The sequence below is a fragment of the Petaurus breviceps genome, unplaced genomic scaffold (assembly GCF_028583685.1).
Source record: "Petaurus breviceps papuanus isolate PSGF00001 unplaced genomic scaffold, PetGlider_PUasm1.0 90686, whole genome shotgun sequence".
In the NCBI taxonomy this organism is placed as follows: Eukaryota; Metazoa; Chordata; class Mammalia; order Diprotodontia; family Petauridae; genus Petaurus; species Petaurus breviceps.
In genome coordinates, this window is record NW_027187309.1 from 11,124,423 (window position 1) to 11,135,160 (window position 10,738).

A 10,738-nucleotide genomic window follows, 5' to 3' on the forward strand; every position below is an offset into this window, starting at 1 on the left:
GACACAAAAAAAAAAGAAGAAAAGAAAGAAGAGAATAGAATGACTTTAATAACAATGAAGTAGAAATACAGGCAATTGTCTATAATGATGGGGGGGGCAATCAGAGGAAGAAGGAGAAAGAGGGCAGTTAGGTGAAGACTTAGGAGAAAAGCTATAAGAAATGTTCTAGGGAATCAACGAGAGGTATAAAAAAGAATGGGCATGCAAAACTAAGGATCCAATTTAGGCTAAATAATCATAAATCTTTAGTGAACATAGTCATCTTGTGACAAATTTTCTGTAGAAGAGTCTGGCAATACTCAATAACTAGGAGCCTCTCCCTGTTGTCCGAGAAGAGGAGAGAGAGAGAGATCCCTTATTCTTGAACTGAGCTTTAGACTTACAACATAAGATGAAAAAGGATCACTCTCCTCCCCACAACTATCAGAAGCCAGACCAAGGAAGCTACGTGGAAACATACTCAATTCAACAAGTATTTAGGAAGGGCCCCTTGCATGCTGGTTACTGGATTATATGCTGGGCAAAGTCAAAATACTTCCGTATCGCAATAAGCAAACATTCCATTGAAGAAAAACAATATGAACACAAATAAGACTCTCTCTCTCTCTCTCTCTCTCTCTCTCTCTCTCTCACTCTCTCACTCTCTCTCTCTCTCTTCTCCTCCTCTCTCTCTCTCTCTCTCTCTCTCTCTCTCTCTCTCTCTCTCTCTCTTTTTTTCTCTCTCTTCCCTCTCTCTCTCTCTCTCTCTCCATATATATATATATTCACACACATACATATATACACATACAGATATATAGATGGTGTGAATATATATTATATATGTGTGTATCTATTTTTATGTATCATATATGTGTGTATTTATCTATATCTATCTATCAATCTATACATTTTTGAGAGGGATTCCATAAGGAAAAGTCAAGGAAAGAAACATTCCAGGCACAGGACATGTCCTATACAAAAGCACAGGATAAGAGATAGAGGGTTATGTATAAGGAACAGCAAAATAGGTCAGCTTTATTGGAACAAAACTATATGAAAGAAAGGAATGCCCAATAATCCTGAAAAAGTAGGCAGGCACCAGATTATAAAGGGCATTACATGTTCAATTTTTTTTTTGTATTTTGTCCAATAAGTGATCAGAAACCACAGGTGAGTCTTCAAAGGAAAGTGACTTGGTCAGACTTTTTCATATTTTTATAAAGTTAGTTTAGATGCCCTTAAAAGTCTACTAAAATCTTAAGAAAATTCCATTAACATAAATTTGATAGGAACAGAGTTGATGTTTTTTCTGACCATCCACAGTGGAAATGTTTAGTCAGGCCAGACTTTTTGAATTTATACTACAATCTGCATTTTAGGACTCAACTAGGGACCTATAAATTAGAGTAAGTATATGCTTCTTACTCTTCAGGAAGTTCTTTCAATTTAATGGGCTATGATCATCATTTAAGGTCCTGAGATAGTTATTTTTTTTTTTTATAAAGCAATCGGGGTTAAGTAACTTGCTCAAGGTTACACGGCCAGGTGTTTCTGGGTGGGTGCTAAGTGTCTGAGCCCGGGATTTGATCTCCAGGTCTTCTCAACACTGGAGCCGGTGCTCTTACTTGATGTGCTATCTGGCCGCCCCGAGATAGTTATACAGTAAACTGCACAGCAAATATTCAGGAAGACCCTAAAACATTTTTGAACTGTTCTGAAGAATCAACATGGTACTTTTGTCATTATTAATGAACAACAATTCAGTCCTTTTCAGTCATGTCTGAATCTTTGTGACTCCATTGGGGTTTTTTTGACAAAGATATCAGAGTGATTTGCCATTTCCTTCTCCAGCTCATTTTACAGATGAAGAAACTGAGGCAAACAGGGATAAGTGACTTCTCCAAGGTCACACAGCTAGAGCTAGTGTCTTGAGGCTGAATTTGAACTGGGGAAGACTTCCTGACTCCAAGCCAGTACTCTACAGCGCCACCTAGAGGCCTTCAATATAATGTTGTAGAATGACAACAAGGCTATAGAATAAATATCAATTATATATCTTCATCAGATATATGGAATTAAAATTAATCACTGATTTTTGTTACAATAGCAGCTCACTGTTGCACAAAGTTCTATAAATTAAAACACTTAAAGTGGAATTGAAAGTCTAGTATGTGTTTGAGGAAAGTGATATTACATCCAGTGGAGCAGCAATCTCTGGGACAAATTAAAAGTCTTTAGTATGATTCTTCATAAGGCCTCTACTTATCCAAGATGAGATATCTATCTTATTTAGAGGTTCTAAACATTTTCTACAAGAGGCACTTAAGATTAAATGACAAAGCAGTGAGATCCTGAAGGCAAGTACAATAAAATCATGCTGACAAGGAATGGATGAAAATAAGGTGATCCATACAGCCTTACATACATATGATTACTTGCAGTGGGGAAACCAAAAATAGAATGACGATATTATCTTTAATGACTGATAAAGACACTATTCGAAAAAAATGTGGCAAAGCCTTTCTCTTTCCACCTGGCTCCCTCCTCGGATTCATGATCCAGAAATTCATCATTCTGCAAAATGAAATCAACTTTGACACTCTCATTTCAGTACAACTTACTCCCAAGTACCCATCCAGAAGACTTTAGTAAAGCGGCTTTAAAATAAAAGAGAGCAATTGTCATTGGTTTGGGGTTTGCCGAGTTAAAAGGCATTTCCACCACAAATTAACCAGAAGGTGAGCTAGAATTATGTCCACTAAGTTTGAAGCATGTCCACCATTCAGCAGCTGTTAGAAGTTCCCACTATTGCAACTTAGATGATGCATTAAAGGAAAAGCACAGTTGTGGGACAGGCTGAAAGTTACCTTCCAGGAAGCTTTGCTTGATGTTAAATTAGGCTCTTCCCCCGAAATACTTAGGATGGCTTAATCATCCTAATTATCCAGTTTAGGGGATAGTGTGATGCTGATAAAGTTATTGCTGCTATTATCTCTGTACCCTAACTCTTTTTTCACAATACTCTAACTGAAATATAGAGATTCAATGATTCTATGGCTAGATACTTAACCAGAGCCTTCTAACCTTAGAAATTCTATCCCTTTGGGGAGGCTAGGTGGCACAGTGAATGGAGCACTGGCCCTGGAGTCAGGAGGACTTGAGTTCAAAGCCGGCCTCAGACACTTACAGCCCCCCTTCCCACACACAAACTAGCCATGTGACCTTGAGCAAGTAACTGAACCCCAACTGCTGTCCAAAAAAAAAAAAAGCAAAAACAAAAATTCTATCTCTTTAACTTCTGGCCTTCCTCCTGCAAATGATTCTTTGTGCCAAAGAGAAATTTCTGGGTCAGACATAAAAAAGCATTTTGGTGTAGTGCAAAGGTGACCAAAGTGCTGTTTAGGTAGTCCCCAATACCATTTCAGGGGGTCCAAAAGGTCAAAATTATTTTCATAGCAATACTAAGACATTTTGATTTCTAACAGTAAATAGAAATAGATATAACTCACTTAAATAAAAGGCATCTTGGAGATTTTAAATAATTTTTAAGAGTATAAAGGTATCCTGAGATCAACAAGTCTGAAAACTACTGGAATAGTAGAATGAACCCTGAAATCAGAAAATATGGTTTTAAATCCAATTTCTACCACTGACTGCTTGGATGACTTTGGGAAAAAGGTCCTTCACTTCTCTGGTCCTTGGGTTCCTCATTGTAAAACATATATTCCAGCTCCAATTCTATCAACCTGGTATAAACAGTCCTTGTGATCCAAGAAGACCCTGAGATTGGGTGAAAACTAGTGTCTGTTTATAAATGGCAAGTCCAAGAACAATCTGGTCTCATCTGATCAAGTTTCACAGGATGGTGGTCCATGATAATTGACTTGAAATAAGATTATTTTGTATCTTGGTGATATTTTCTGAAACTTCCTATCTCTCCTATATTTAAAAAAAAGAGCAAAAAAGAAAGAAGCTCCTTTGAAATACATTTTAGCATGTAATTAATTTTCATTTTAAAAATGACATTGCTTTGAGTTAAATTTTATACATTTGACATATAACTGTTCTTCTATCTGACTTAGGAATCATATAAACACAGGATGAGAAGAAACCTGGAGGAATAACATATCTGTTCTTATCTTTGCCTTCTTTTGAAGCATGAGAACTATTGATAAATTGCTGTAGACATCTGAGTAACTATTCTTCCAATCATCCCAAAGAAAGTTTGCTAACCTCCACCAGTACACCTTTCCAAAATCCAATAAACGAAAACTTAAGAAATCTTTCCTAGGACTATGAAATTCCTTATAATTTGTGTCTGGTTACTGCATGGAAACAATGAAACAAAAGTCAAAGTTTCAATTCTCCTAAGGGTGAGTTAATTTTCATTTGTTCTATATAGACCCCTTGTTCACAAATGGGACTAGGTTACTGAATGTGGCCGTATTAGCATAGAACTACTATTGGAAAAAAAAAAACGTTCAGAATGTGGGTTACTGATTGTGGGTCAGCAATATGATTTTTATAGGAAATAGTATATTTTTATTTTAAGTCCCTCAGGCTATAGTTTAAGCCCAATTCCTCTCATTCTTACAGAATGGGGACAGCAGTTCAATCACTTAAGCTTCCTAAACATTCATTTATCAGGCTCAACATTTCCATCCTTTACCAATCTCTTCACTATTCTTTATTCTATCAAAAATTATATTCTGATGTTTTAATGATTGACTCATGTCCCTCTGAAACCTCTTCAAGGTCAAAATCTATAGGAGTTCGTTTTCTTAAAAAAAAAAGGCACGATAGTGCCACAAACATTCTAATTATTCATTTTATAGTAATTTTATTGTAAGCAATTTGAATAGGAGAGTTGCTTTGAAGATAATTCTTAAAGAATAATGATACCATCTTAACACTCTACTCAAAACAATATTCTTTTAATCTATGTTTCAGTTTCAAATCAATTTAAATAGGGCACCCATTTCATCTCACCCTCCTCTACAACATTTAAAGTTCAGAGATCAGGATGTATAATTGCTTTCTCTATTTTCACCAACACATTTTTTTAAAAGTTTCCTTACAACATCTGCTCCAGAGTTATGGTTTTCAGGCTACATGAATTATACTCTGAATATTGTGATTACCAGCAGTAACTGAGCCAGTCCTAGCTTGACAGAGTCTATCAGTTGAAGAATTGTCGTTGGGGTGAATAGTCACTTAGAAATCTAGAATTTTTAAACTAGACACAACATTAGAGATCACCTACATGGCAGAAGAATACAATAAGAATATTCCAGTAAAATAAACTCGTGAGTTGAAAACAAGATGAAAAGTTTTGGGTTTTTTTTCCCCTCAACTCAGCTGCCAAAATATCACCAAAGTTCAACTCACAATTATGAAATGAAGTAGATCAAGAATGAAAATCAAGGTTAGTACAAGAGAAAGGAAGTTCATAACCAACAAAAAAGGCGCAGGCCAACACATAGGCTCTAAAGCCAGAGCTGAAATTCCAGATTGTGATGAGGAAAGGTAGAAAGTATAGAGTAGTAGTGAGAGAATACACTTTTTTGCGTGTCCCTAGTCACTCACTATGAGGTTACATTATTTAGCTCTTTACAATTCATATAATAACAGGGCAGTCCATAAGGTAATGCCACACGGATAAATACTCTGTCCCTTAAACATTCAAGAAAGCTATTTTCCTACTGAGGTCAAGAGAGAAGATGGGCTAACATCTATATAAACCCTGCCATATCTGTACTATCTGTAGCCTCCTTATAAGACTTTCCAGATGCTAAGGGAGTGTTTTGTATGCATAGCTAGTTTCTTAAAATTATTATCTTCAGGGCCTCAAGTGGATTCATTTTGAGTCAACAAAATTTTATTAAGTATCTACTATGTTAAAAAAAAAAACTGTCTAGTGATACAAAAACAAATAAGCAAACAAAAAATACCCTAAAACCCTAAACAATCTCTTCCCTCAAGAACCTTATAATTGAAGAATAAAACATGTATGCAATAAATACAAATCATAAACAAAGTAGTACAAAACAATTTCAAGATCAAGAAAGTGCTAATTACTTTAAGGATCAGAAGAGTTGGCACCTAAGCTATTGCTTTGAAAGAAACCCCAACATCTTCCTTGAAACAGTACAGCTGGGGAATCTCAATTTCCTGCATATGTGAGAGGCACTGGGTGAAAATAAATAATGCACATACACAACCACAAAGAGATATTCAGTCTACAAAATCTGGGCATCACTGACTTAGAAAATTCATGAACTTCAGTGAATGATTAGAGGAATGTGAAAGGATTTTCTATAAACCTAAAGAGATCAGCAGAAGAATTAGAGCTGATCGACTAAATCACTACTGCCTTGAGGTAAAAAAAAAAAAAAAACATTACTCAAAACACTATCATCTTTGCTACATGAAGGTTTTTTTTTTTTCCTTACTGGAAAGATATTATAGACACATGAGGAAAGAAAGAAAATGATCCTATTGTTAAACTAATGATGTAACTCTAAGTAGTCATTTACTTAGCTGCCTGCTCCTTATATTGCTTGCTGACATTATACATTCTTTCCAAGTTGTCACGCTTTTTACAAAGTCTGACAAAACACAGAAAGTGAATTTAGACAGTTGAATTCTATGTTTTTATTCCCTTCACTTCTACACTAATAGCATGCTTTGCCAGTATTAAACTCACATTGGATTAGTGTTACACTTTATTCATGATAATAAAATAAAAAATGAAAGCTATTAATGCACAAAACAGGGCATATATACATATATATACCTACCTTTCAAAAAATGATTTCAGGATTTCTCATCATGTAAAAACTGTGACTTTCCCTGAAAATGCAAGAAAGAACATTATATAATGGCAGAATTCAAAAGAAATGAACTGTTTTTATGCCTACAAAAAAAGAAACATTCCTTCTGATTACATGAATTCACATGATCTTGGTATCTCAGATCATGTAAAACCTAAAAAATAAAGCCAAATTAAAACTCAACTAACTTGTATTTCTATGTTGATAACATTTTAAGTGTTTTTTTTAATTATCCTCTCAGATCTCAATTATGTAATTTTATATTAACCATTGTTTTGATGGCCTGTGATTTCATCATCAAGAATACTCCTTCCAAAAATCATGTTGAAACTCATCAATATCTTCTCATCCTGAGTAATTCTTGCACACATCACCCTATAACTCTATCTAGAGGTCTACCAATGGGCGAGGATCCTTCCTCTAGACTTTTTGACAAAATGGATACTAGAGGAACATATGAAATGCCCAGTTTTTCCCTTGCTTTCACTATATATCCAGCCTACCTTCTTTTCCAACACACCTCTGACATCACTTAGGCTACTTCTCCTGTGCAAATATCCATTGCTAATATGGTATAGGCTACTCACACCCAATAGAAGCCTCTCTACTACCAACTTTTATTCTTCCAAGTCTGTGGCATTCCATAACTTATCTCCACAATGTCATTTGATTTTTAAAAGATGGGCCTTTGGTTTAAGAGGAATATGGTTAAAAAAGGAACTGCACAAACTTCCCCCCCAAAATTGTGTCCACTCTTTTCCTCCTGTTCAATCCTGGATCCCAATCATCATTTTGGATAAATATTGGGTAAATGCATAAACATATAAAAAAGAAAGCTTCATAAGTAAAAGATAAGGGAAATATAGTTAAGCAACAGTTCTGAAAAAGATCTGGAGGGTTTAGTGAACTGATTCAGAAGTGTGTTGTGGCAGTCAGGAAAGGTAGTGGGATCTTAAGCTGAATTGGGAGAGACATGGCTTTCAGGAATAGGGAGGTCACAGTTTCACCGTGCTTTCTTTAGATCTCATCTGGAATACTGTGTTCAGGTCTTCATGATTTATGAAACATTGATAATTGGAACAGCATCCAGAGGAGGATAAACAGAATGGTAAGGAGTTACAATCCATGACACATGAGGATCAACTGAAGAAATAGCATGGGTTTATGCTAAAAAAAAAAGTCTCAGAGAGGACATGATAGCTTGTTTTTATTCAGTCACATCTAACTCTTCATGACCTCATATAGGGTATTCCTGGCAAAGATGCTAGAGTGATTTGCTATTCCTTTCTCCAGTAGATCAAAGCAAACAGAAGTTAAGTGACTTGCCCAGGATTACATAACTAGTAAGTGTCTGAGGTTAGATTTGAATTCAGATCTACCTGACTCCAGGCCCAGTGTTCTATCCATTGAATCAGAGCTTCCTCTTGTGTATTTATGAAACATACTTATAAAAGAACAGCATCCAGAAGAGAACAATCAAGATGTTAGAGGATTCAAAATTCACAATATATGAGGATAAGTTGAAGAAACAGCACATGTTTCGCCTGGAAAAAATAAAGAAGTCTCAGAGGGACATGACAGCTACGTTCAACTATTTGATGGTCTGTCATATCAAGGACGATTAAAATTATGTGTATCCCCATAAGGTCAAACAAGGCACAACAAGTAGAAGACCCAGAGAAGCAAATTTAAGTGTTCTTTCAGGAAAATCATCCTGACAGTTAGAGTTATCAAAAAGTAGAATACACTGCCCTAAAAAGGTGGTGAGTTCCCTTTCCTTGAAGGTTTTCAGGAATAGGTTAGATGATCCTGGATGTGTTGGATATATGCTACAGGGGATTCTTTTTGCATATAGGTGAAACTAGATGGCTGATGGAGTACCTTCCTACTCTCCATCTACCCACAATGTTTGTCCAAGTTATATGTACCTATGGAACAATTCTATGAGTTTTTATTCAATGACATATCATTATCTGAACAAAGTACATTCTTCACTGGCTCACTTTTTCTCCTGTGTGACTAGTTAAGTCAAATTCATTTGAGTGATTATACATCTCATCTAGAAAACTAAATAATCTTCTTGGGCTTTATGCAACCACTACAATGTCTTTACAAAGAGGATAAAAGATGAAAACAGCTAATGTTGGAAGATCTATGGAAAGATCTTGCACATTTGATACACTGTTGGTGATTCTGTGAATTGGTAAGACTCTAATCATTCTTGAAAGCAATTTGGAATTATGCAACTGATATATTGTCATTACAAATAAGAATGGCTGGCACACTTCATTATCTACCCAGTGTTTCTCCTCCATGACAATGGTAAATACTTTCAGTGAGCAGATGGTTCCCTATTTATGGCTTATTTAATGTTAATAATGAGATCAAAGAAATTACAATAATTATTTATTTTTATTTTTACAAATGTAGGTAGTGACAGAGAGAGTTATTAAGTCCTTTTATAAGATTTCAAAAGAATGAAGTGAATCCATAGTAAAACTCACAAAGTCTTTGAGGTCGCATCTTGCTCTAAACCTGTTTCCTCTGAAATTTTTCTTTTATTTTTGCTTTTTTTGTTGTTTTTTTGGAGGGGGGAGGGTCAGACAATTGGGGTTAAGTGACTTGCTCAAGGTCACACAGCTAGTAAAGTGTTAAGTATCTGAGGCCAGATTTGAACTCAGGTCCTCCTGACTTCAGGGCCAGTGCTCCATTCACTGCACCACCTAGCCACCCTGAAATTTTTATTTTCAAGAACAATAAAGGTTCTTGCCATGATGTTTTCTTGAGATGAGGCTTTTGTGATCAAAGTCTAATCAAAATAGCTTTCCATTGATTTTGGTCTACTTTCAATACATACAATAGTGTTTTAGATGTAGATAGACTGCTCCCAAATATAGGTCACACTCTGAAAATTATTTTGAAAGCAAAATTTAAAAAAACAATGTAATAGCAATACAATTACCTCCTCCCCCCCATACAATCTCCTCCTGAAATAGGAAGCATAAGGTATTTAATTCATATAAGATATATGTGAAAGAAAAAAAATCACATCTTTAGCACTACATACTCATATACCATCAAGTATAGTGCAACTAGGCCACAAGCCCTACTTACCACCATATACACACCAAGAGCCCATAGGAAAATGAATACTACATGACCAAAGCTACAAGTCTTACCACTTGCCCACTTTTCCTTTCCTGGAACCCCTGGAACACACTTTCACCAAAACCACTGCCTGCCATGCTACCACTCTCCCAACATCCAGACTATTCCCTAACCCTTCAAAAGCATGTCAGCTAGGGAATGCTCAGGGGATCTCTGGATGACTCCCAATTATATGACTCCAGAAAATTATAACGACTCACTCCAACTCTCATAACACTAGAAGATGGGAAGAATTTTAGTAGAAGGGACAATAACTGCATCTGTCCTCCATTTTCAGCCCCAGAGAATGTTCATCTCATTAAAAAAAATTATTCTATAATGCCGACCAAAGTCCACCCTTTCCTCATCTCATTAGGGTGAGGGAAGGGCAACTCTAACTCTCTGAATGCCTCAAAGAGGATACTTCCTAAATGAAATGAAACTCAAAAGATCAGTATTCTAATCCCTTCCTTTCTTGGAGCCTCAGTGTCCTTATTTCTAAAATGGTCACCTCTAAGAACTATTCTAGTTCTAAATCTGTGATCTCATCACAATTTGCAAGGATCACTATCAGGCGAACTTGACATTTCTGCTATACTGGTGCCACATTGCATGGGTGACACTGGCAAGTAGGCTCCAGACCCTACCCTATATACATATAGAGAGGCTCTCCACCAAAAGAAGCCTTTGTCACTAAGGGTTCTCAAAAAATCAACCCTGTATTTAATCCTTTAATTTTCATCTAATAAGCCATACATAGTCCCATAGGAATTATT

General features: G+C 35.9%; 1 protein-coding gene and 1 pseudogene across 10 annotated transcripts in view; one reads left to right on the forward strand and one right to left on the reverse strand.

Annotated features, from left to right (window-relative positions):
* The window catches only part of PLCB4 (phospholipase C beta 4), a 537,045-nt gene that overhangs the window by 500,958 nt on the left and 25,349 nt on the right, over positions 1–10,738 (reverse strand). For 8 of the 10 annotated variants that reach the window (XM_069065423.1, XM_069065418.1, XM_069065421.1 and 5 more), the window contains exon 2: positions 6,783–6,834. The exons of the other annotated variants lie outside the window; for them this stretch is intronic. The gene's annotated coding sequence lies outside the window, so the exon portion shown is untranslated. The remainder of the gene's footprint in view (positions 1–6,782; positions 6,835–10,738) is intronic. 10 annotated transcript variants of the gene reach the window in all.
* The window catches only part of LOC138144133 (tyrosine-protein phosphatase non-receptor type 2 pseudogene), an 84,950-nt pseudogene continuing 82,508 nt past the window's right edge, over positions 8,297–10,738 (forward strand).